This window comes from Grammomys surdaster, unplaced genomic scaffold, assembly GCF_004785775.1.
Source record: "Grammomys surdaster isolate TR1022 unplaced genomic scaffold, NIH_TR_1.0 60, whole genome shotgun sequence".
Classification (NCBI taxonomy): domain Eukaryota; kingdom Metazoa; phylum Chordata; class Mammalia; order Rodentia; family Muridae; genus Grammomys; species Grammomys surdaster.
This window is the reverse complement of record NW_021604562.1, coordinates 5,758,795-5,768,617: the sequence shown is the minus strand read 5'-3', so window position 1 is coordinate 5,768,617 and position 9,823 is coordinate 5,758,795. Positions and strand designations below refer to the sequence as shown.

The 9,823-nt window shown below is 37.0% G+C and overlaps 1 protein-coding gene across 3 annotated transcripts in view; it reads right to left on the bottom strand.

Moving 5' to 3' along the window:
* The window catches only part of Tenm1 (teneurin transmembrane protein 1), a 559,933-nt gene that overhangs the window by 350,854 nt on the left and 199,256 nt on the right, over nt 1–9,823 (bottom strand). The gene's annotated exons all lie outside the window — the stretch shown is intronic.

The following is a 9,823-nucleotide window of genomic DNA, read 5'->3' as shown; positions in this document are numbered from 1 at the left end:
AGAAGAAGAAGAAGAAGAAGAAGAAGAAGAAGAAGAAGAAGAAGAAGAAGAAGAAGAAAGAAGAAGAAGAAGCCACACTTCTGAAAATACTAGTTAGATGCACAAATTCGTTGTGAGGAAAATCATTTTGCACTTCAAATAAAATATAAGGCCACCTTCTGACTTATCTCAAGAAAGGATGTTAGCTTGTGTATACAAGAGTAAATCCATACTTCAGAAAAAATAGTTCACAAGTGTGTAACTCAAATTTGTGGAACAAATCTCTTCACCAACTCAACACCTCAAAGTGCTCCTTGTAAAAGGCAGACTATATGCATTTCTATGGTTATGCAGAACAAAGGCTGAACACCTTGCCTTTTGCTACACCATTTTAGGAGCTCTGCTAAGTTAGCAGCACCCTAAGCAGCAATAGAGATATTTTTTTTTTTCGTGCTTGTTTGCAGAGGGGGCAGATTGGGACAGAAGTCCTCAGACTCCTGACGTTGCTATTGTTTGGTTGTTTTCCACTGCTGTCCAGGCAGGCACATATCAAGAAAGTTAGTTAGAATCTGGCCCAGGAGAAATACCCCAATTAAAGCCCTTTGAAAAGAAATCACTATTGTAGCAGATAGTCACCCTTCTTCCACAGGAGGAAGATAATAGATGTCAAGTGATAGCTTGTAACACCAGCACGTTTTGGATACACTTTGTAGATGGTACGGCTTTGTCCCACCTCCCCAATGACAGAATTGAAAAGCAGAAAAATGCCAGAGGCTTTCCCTGCCTAACAGAGGGCTCAGCTGGTGTGTTCTGAGGCCCACTTTGCAGGGAGTGATCAGAGGAAAAAAAATCGCTTCTTTCAATCTTTCCACTTCAGACATGAATTTTAAAAACAGTGGCTTGGTTTTCATATCAAAAAAGAAAAATACTATCCCAGGAGCAAAAGTATGACAAATCCTTGGCTGAATTTTCTAGTACAAGTGGTTCCCCTTTTAAATAAACTCAGTGTATGAAAATCTTAGTTGCACAAAAGACAGATAGGAGAAAGAGCGGTGATTATTTTATTTACAGATTCTGCTAGGGATTCAGCTATCCTTATTTACTTAAAAACCATCCCTAAAATTTCTAAACTACCTCAGTACTGTCTTTTCTTTTTTTTTTTTATTGGATGATTTATTTACATTTCCTATGTTGTCCCCTTACCCCATCCCCCACCACCCCCTCAGAACCCCCAATCCCCTCGCCCCTCCTCCTTCTTCTCTGTGGATGTAACCTCTATCTACACCCCCCCACTCCCACCTCCCCACCCTCAAAATTCCCACCCCCTGGGGCATCCAGCCTTCATGAGGTCAAGGTTCTCTTCTTCCACCTATGCCCAGCAGGGCCCTCCACTTTTACATATTCAGCTGAAGCCCTGGATCCCCCCCAAGTGCTCCCAGGCTGGTGGTTTAGACCCTGGGAGCTGTGGTTGGTTGGTATTGTTGCTCTCCTCATGGTGCCGCAAATCCTTTCAGCTCCTTCAATCTTCACTCTAACTCCTCTATTGAGAACCCCATGATCAGTTCAATGGCTAGTTGTGAGCATCTGCCTCTGAATATGTCAGACTCTTGAAGACCTCTGAGGAGATATCCATATCAGGCTCTTATCAGCATGCACTTCCTGTCTTCCACATCAGCATCTACCTTTGGTGATTGCACATGGGATAGATACTCAGGTGGGGTGGTCTTGAGACGGCCCCTCCTTCAGGTTCTGTCCCTCACTTTGTCTCCATATTTGCTCCCTTGAGTATTTTGTTGCTCCTTCTAAGAAGGACCGAATCACCCTCACTTGGTCTTCCTTCTTTATGGGCTTCATGTGGCCTGTGAGTTGCATCTTGGGCATTTCAAGGTTCTAGGCTAATATCCAATAATCAGTGAGTGAATACCATGTGTCTTCTTTTGTGATTGGCTTACCTCACTCAGGATGATAATTTCTAGTTCCATCCATTTACCTAGGAACCTCTCGAATTCATTGTTTTTAATAGCTGAGTAATACTCCATTGTGTAAATATACCACATTTTTTGAATCCATTCCTCAGTTGAAGGACATCTGGGTTCTTTCCAGCTCCTGGCTATTATAAATAAGGCTGCTATGAACATAGTTGAGCATATGTCCTTGTTATATGTTCGAGCATCTTCTGGGTATATGCCTAGGAGTGGTATAGCTGGATCCTCGGGTAATGCTATGTCCAATTTTCTGAGGAACCGCCAGACTGATTTCCAAAGTGGTTGCACCATCTTGCAGTCCCACCAACAATGGAGGAGTGTTCCTCTTTCTCCACACCCTCACCAGCATCTACTATCACCTGAGTTTTTAATCTTAGCCATTCTGACTGGTGTGAGATGGAATCTCAGGGTTGTTTTGATTTGCATTTCCCTGACGACTAAGGATGCTGAACATTTCTTTAGATGCTTCTCGGCCTCAGTACTGTCTTTTCAATCCCAATCTCATAAATCCTAAAATGTCCTCACTAGTATTTAATATTTCTTTAATATTTTTAAACTTTTGCATCCATATTCATAATCACATAGACAGAAATATGATTTGTATTGTTTAGAGTCAAGGAAGCATAAAGTGTTAGGGCACAAAGGACCTGGTAGGTTTTTTCATTTTTCAGATGAGAAAGTTGTCTAGGAACCAAAGCAAATTAATGGTTTAAACATGAATAGAACTCACATACGAATCTCTGGCCAGTACCATGGTACAGATATGACTAATACAATTTTTTTCTTATGAGTCACAGCCACAGAATCTTGTACATTTTCTAAATGTTTCATTTATGTTTATGTGTCTGTTTCCTTCCTAAATTACTGTAACTTCTAAAACACAGAGTGAAAGGTAATGGATGGCAAAGTGCTATAAAACAGCACAGGCTTTAGAGGAACGGCAAACTTGGCTTGGAGTCAGTTTCTTTTATGCCCAAACTTGAACTTGTTACTTATAATACATCTATTATATCTAATATCCTTTTTTACTCATTTGGTTGGTATAAGATGGAGATAAAGATAATATGCTGATGACTATGTGCTGTGCTGACTGTAGTAGAAGAAGATGTTAAGAATGAGAAGAACACAGAGTTTATAGTTTAGCTTCAGATGATGAACCCAAGGCCAGAAGAGTTGAAATGACTTGCTCAGTCAGCCACTGTTGTAGTTTCTTTTCCATTTGATATGATAAAATATTCTGACAAAAGCAACTCAAAGGGGAAATATTTTATTTTAACTTACAGTTGTGGTGATTTTCATAGAAATGCCTCCACCCCTGATTCACGAGTTTGAATGCTTGGCCCATAGAGAATGGCATTATTAGGAGATAAGGACTTGTTGGAATAGGTCCAGTTTTGTTGGAGGAAGTGTGTCACTGTTGAGGTGGCTTTGAGGTCTTGTATGTTCAAGTTACAGCCAGTGAGGAACACAGTATGCTTCTGCTGCCTTTGAATTAAGATATAGAACTCTCAACTCCTCCAGCACAGTGTCTTCCTGGATGCTGCCATGTTTCCTGTCATAATGATAAGGGACTGAACCTCTGAAACTGTAAGCCAGTCCCAATGAAATGTTTTCTAAGAGTTGCTGTGGTCACAATGTCCCCTCACAGCAATGAAACCCTAACTAAGACATAGTTCAAAGGACAATCTACCATAGTGGGGAAGTCAAGGGAGCAGGAGCTTGATGTAATTTATCATATCACATCCACAATTGGAAAACAGAGGGCTGACTGAATGCAAGCTATTGCTTAGCTTGCTTTCTTGATCTTATGTAGTCCACAATTCTGTGCCTTGGGAATTAAGATGACTTTTTCCACATCTGTCAACGTGCAACCAAGATTATTCCCCATAGTCAAGGCCAGAGGCTCATCTTGAAGGTGAATCTAGAGTCTATCAAGTTGAAAATTGACACTACCCATCATCATAAACTGTCACAAATTCACTTGTGTGGTAATTCCTTATTCAAGACTTTCTATTATGCTATTTTAGAAAAAGAATGTGACTCTTTGCTATAATTGTAACATTTACTGTTCTTAATATAAGTTTAGCCTTTGAGGTTGCCATACTATGATATTAATTTGATAAAGCACATCTTTTCTCTCAGAATATGTATTTCTTAGTGGCGTGCCAATTTCAACTTCTCTTATATGTCAGAAACCATGGAGTACAGTACTGGTATAAAGTAAGGTCCCAAAGGATTTACTGATAGAAGTGATTTTGATTCATTCATGGGCCCTAAAGAATTTCCTATAGTGTTTTCTTCAGTTATCATTCTGATGCATAGCTACTGAATATCTAGTTGATTGCTCATAGATAGATACGTTTCTTCATTGAAAGTCTTTTCTTAGGACCCTGGGCAAGAACAATATTATGTGAAAGGAAGCATTTTAAGCCATGCTATCACAATGTGACAAGAGGAATACTGTCACAGTACAGATTTGCCATCTAAAATCATATATAAGAAAGCATTTAATGATGTAGAGAAAAAAAGAAGCCATTGTGGTTTTTTACAGCCAGAAGAAGTTTTATTTTAAAGTTCAAGCTTAGAACACCTCCAAACAAACACATGACATCTACTTGCCTATGCCATACTTCTTTTATGGAAGTTATTAAAAAGAAAGTTCCTATTAAGTGGTGTTGTTCAAAAGAAAAATCACTCAAGATCATCTAGTTTTATGGTTTGCTGAATTTTCTTTAAATGTTTGTATATTGCCAATTAAAAATAGTGGTAAAACTATAGCCATTCCAAAATTACAAATTATGATATTATAATACTTCTGCTGCAGGTAGCATTGCTATGCATAGTAACCACAATTACGTATGTGTATATTAATACATGTCCATATGTGTATAATTAAATATGCATACTTACTCATGTACATATTACAATCAATTTTACTATCTATTTTTATTCCCACATTTCATATGCAAAGTCTTTCATAATGTTAATATTTTCTTTTTAAGTGCTTTCCCAGTTTTGGAATGTTATACTTAATTTCCTACATGTGGACCTTAACCCTTATGAAATGCGAGTGATCTCATGTTTGTTCTTCTTTTTTTCTTTCTTTTTCTCCCCTCAGGAAAAAGATGAATACACTTGTTCTCTCCAAATAAAGCAATTTAATCCTTGGGCTCTGTGAAACAGGATTTTCCAACATTAAACAGTAATGAAAAATACATTAGTGTTCAGTGTTAGGAGCTCTAGAGCACTAATTCTGTCAGGTTTAGAGTCATATGCACTGACTTTCAAATGTTTTTGGCAACCATACAGTCCAGTGCCCAAGTGAAAGAAGCAAAATTGGGGGCTACAGGGGGTTACACAAATATCAATGTTCAGACATAGTTCTAAAGCTTTCTGAAAGTAAATTAAGTTTTCAAATGGCAAGGTCTAATTCATGTAATATACGTAAAAATGAACCAATTTCAGGTTTGAGGTCCTAAAATAACTTGGTAAAATAATCTCTCAGTGGGGAAATTACTCTAAACTGTAGATCTAAGATATTTTACATGTGGCCAGGTTGTTGGTAGAAGTGTATGCTTTTAAAATAGCACTTCTATTTTTCTCTATAAGGTAAGAAGGTGGTATGCATCTTCCCCTACTCATTTTGCAGATGATGCTTAATATGGATGATCATTGGATAAATGTTCAGCAGGAATTACAATATCTCTGCTAGGATGTCTTGCCTTTTATATTTCATTAACATTGAGTTCTGCAACAAGGCATTGCATTCATTTCTAAAATGTATTATACTATGGAAATCAAAGTGAAAATTCTTTAAAAAATAAGTTGAAGCATGTGTTAGTGAATGTAAATTTTTAGCTTGTCAAGATCTAGAATCACGGAAAAGACAAGTGAGTGGACAATCTGTGAAGAGATATCTATATTAAGTTAATTGGGGAGAGATCATCCCAGCTGTAGTTGGTACCGTTTCTTAGACTCACACCCTCTTCATGAAAAGTGGAAATGGAACTGAGCTAAATTATTCATTGTTCTACAATTATTGACTGTGGAAGTAATGTACCCAGTCACCTTCTACTTGCATTGCTATACCTTCCTTGTTATAGTAAACTGTACCCCAGGACCTGTAAAGCAACAATCCTTTCCTAAGTTGTTTTTGTCCAGTATTTTGTCAAGGCAACAGAATAACTAATACAGAGTACAATACTCCCTAAACTATCAGTGACATATTTAAAGAAAGAGACTTAGTAAGAGTGATTAACAGTTTTATACATATTGGTAATTAACAACTGGATTAATGCCAAACCAGGTATGATATTTTATTTTCAAAAACATTTGAAATCTATTTGTGAAAATGAGTGTTGTATGATTGCAAACAGTGAGTTATTAGAACTCCTCCGAGCTCCCAGGGACTAAACTATGAACCAAAGAGTATACGTGAACCTGTCCATGGCTCCCACTACATATGTAGCAGAGGATTGCCTCATCTGGCATCAGTGGAGGGGTTGCACGTGGTCCTGTGGAGGCTTGATGTCCCATAGAAGGGGGATGCTAGAAGGGTGAGGCGGGAGTGGGTGAGTGGGTGGAGGAGCACCCTCATAGAGGCAAAGAGGAGGGAGAAGGGGTAGAGAGTTTGTGGAGGGGAGACTGGAAAGGAGGATAGCATTTGAAATGTAAATAAATAAAATGATTAATAAATAAAAAAATAAAGAAAGAACGAAAATCCTAGGAGGATTATGTGCTTGGGACAGTAGTTCTAATGTCAGCTGTGTATAAAGAAGACTCCTAAAATGCAGGGTGCTTTGTTTTGGTATGCCCACTGCATGTATTTGCATGTGGCATTCAACTGTATGCAGTTTTTCCTCATTCTAGAAGAATGACGAAAGTGCTTGTTTCTAACAGGTTGGAAATCCAAAGTTTGACTTAAATTTAAAAGCTGTTTTAAAGCTTCCCAATAGCAAGGGAACAAATTAATGCTTTCAAAACAAGTGCTGTAGCAGAATTAACTGAACATAAAAAGTAATTTTCTTTGGATGTTAAAAATATTACCAGCATTAAAATTTTGTCGAATATATCATTGCTCTTGGAAAATTTAAACAAAGTCAATACAGTATTAGTTTTTAAAGCAATATTTATGTATTAAACTTACCACTCTTTACTTTAGTGATACTGTGATTATGTTCCTTCAAATTTGTTTTTTTTCCCAAAAGATACCATGTCGTGCATGTTGTAAAAAGGAGCACATTTATCTATTCCTATCATTTTGGATAAATGCCATAAAGAATCAGAAGTTGCATCTCTTACTGGGCTGAAGTAAAAAAAAAAAAATCATGAAGACTGTTGCCTTTCTTTCCAATTCCTCTGGTGGTAGACACTGACCAAAGTGGTGTTGTTTCAGCACACTTATGATCTTTTATTAAAAGGTGTTTTATACATTGGATTGGGAAAATATTAGTTAATTTCATTAAAGGATATTGGCCTACAATCCAACACATGGTATTATGTAATGCACAGTGTGTGTGTGTAGAGTTGCCTTTGTAAGTTCAGGAAAAAAATTGAAATTCTGAAACAGGTAGATTCCAAATATTTTGAATAAGGAATCATTGGCATATGTTAGTATTTAACTATCTTGATGGGTTTTTGGAAGCAACATTAATGAATTTGTATAAAGATCATCATAATGTACCAGTGCAAATAATATTACATCAGAGGCTCTTGCCATAATTACTTTTGTCAGGTCTCTCAAGGCTAATTATAAGGCTGCACCGCTTGGTGTTGCTTTCTGAACTGTTCTCCTAGGTTTGAGAGGAAATCAAAGGAAACAGGCTTCAAGGGAGGCAGAGAGGTTTATTACTAGTATTAGCCGCTACTACAAATCTCAAGCACATATGTCTACTTTGTAGTATTAAATTATTCACTTGTAATAATGAGTTCTTGTAACCTATGAGAAACTAGTACATAAATTTGAATGTTAAGGCTAATGAGTGTTACTTTCACAGGGCTCAGTGATTAACAAGTTAATCTTAAGTATATCTGCCTATGGACACTTATAATTTCAAACTTATAATTTACCATTAGAGGATAGAAGATTAAAAAGCTAAGAAATTTGGGTTTTGCAAGAAAACAGAGTGGACAAGTATAGTTTATCCTTTCTCTGGATGAACCAAAATTTCTTTCATATTAATGTGACTATAATTCTTTCTTTAAAAATTTATAATTTTTTATTTTTATTTTATTTTATGTATATGAGTATTCTCTCTGAATGTATGTCTGAGTGCCACTTGTGTGCCTGGTGCCTATATGGGCAAGACGAGAGTATTAGATTCTCTGGATCTGGAGTGACACTGTGTGGGTGATAGAAACTAAACCTGGGTCCTCTGCAAGAGCCATCAACTGATCTTAACTGCCAAGCCATCTCTCCAGCTCCCATTTTACCTACAGTTTCTTTTAAAATATAAAATTAAAATCACCTGATGGCAAACAAGTGGTTTGAGGAGAAAAATGAAATCTATTAAAGAAATAGTCTAGGAGATGCTGAAATGGATGAAGAAATGCTCAAGAGGCTGTAACTTAGCAAATAAAGATGCACATAAAAACAAAGCAAAAAGAGGTCATGAATTTGAACAATAGGCTATATGGGATGGTGAAGAGAGAGAACAAAGGAGGGAGAAGTATAATTATAATCTCAAAGGTGTGAATGTTTATATATGTATATGGCCATGTGTCTGAGGCAGATGCAGGCAACAGTAGAAAGAGCAGGTGAGGAGAAATGGAGAATTCACACTTAAGGTGGATGACTGGAGGAGAAGCATCACAGAAAGTTCTGGAGGGTAGGCTACCAATAAATTGCAATGCTTTAAATTTCACATGAGTTCAGTTTGGTTCTGTATCATGAACTCTGCATGCTCCCGCAGCTCTCTGACATCATTCAGTGTCTTCAAGATGGCAAAAGATACCTCCTTGAAGATTTTTTTATTATCCTCTCATTCAGCCATCAAGTAAGGTAGTATTCATAGTTAATTTTTGTTAGTCGTGTTGTCATAACCATGAGGATCTCCCATCATTTGAAATGATTATACTGAACCTCATATATGTACTCTTAAGCTCCCTTATGCTTACCTTCAAGCAAGAGATCAAAGTCCAGAAAGTTAGTTTCTAACTCTCCTTCACTTCCTTTTCTGTTACTTCACAAGCTTTACAAGAAAAACAATCAGAGAAAAATCCACAAAGAAGCATGCCCTGAGTCCAATTGTTCCTGACTTTGCTGGGATTTGCACTGGATTACCTTTACATAGTCAAATTACCCAACCTTAGGCACAATAGTCAACATTTCTGCCTATAAATGGCTTGTATGCTAAGACAATCAACTCTTCAATTCAGATTAAGATGAGTAAATTAGGACCTTACCAGCAAGAGGAAGGAGAAAGCTGTAGTAAATGTTTTTTTTGCTTAAACTACTGTAGTAGTAAAATTACCTAATTCTCATGGCTGTAAAAATATAGAATAAATCTTTGCTTGCATTTTATACTAATTAGACAATATTAAACATTTGAGTCGTGTGTGTGTGTGTGTGTGTGTGTGCGCGTGTTTGTGTGTGTGTGTGTGTGTCTGCTCAGAAGACAGTGTTAAATCCCTGGAGCTAGAGCTAACAAGTGGTTGAAACATGCCTGATGTGGACTGTAGGAGCTACAAGTTTTCTCACCTGATCAGCTCCCGAGTCCTCCAAATTGGCAATTCTATATTTTTAATTTTTTCTGTTATTTGTAATTATATCATTCATGCCCCCTTTTCAAACTCATTATGTCCCTTTCTTTCATACATATACATATACATATACATATACATATACATATACATATACA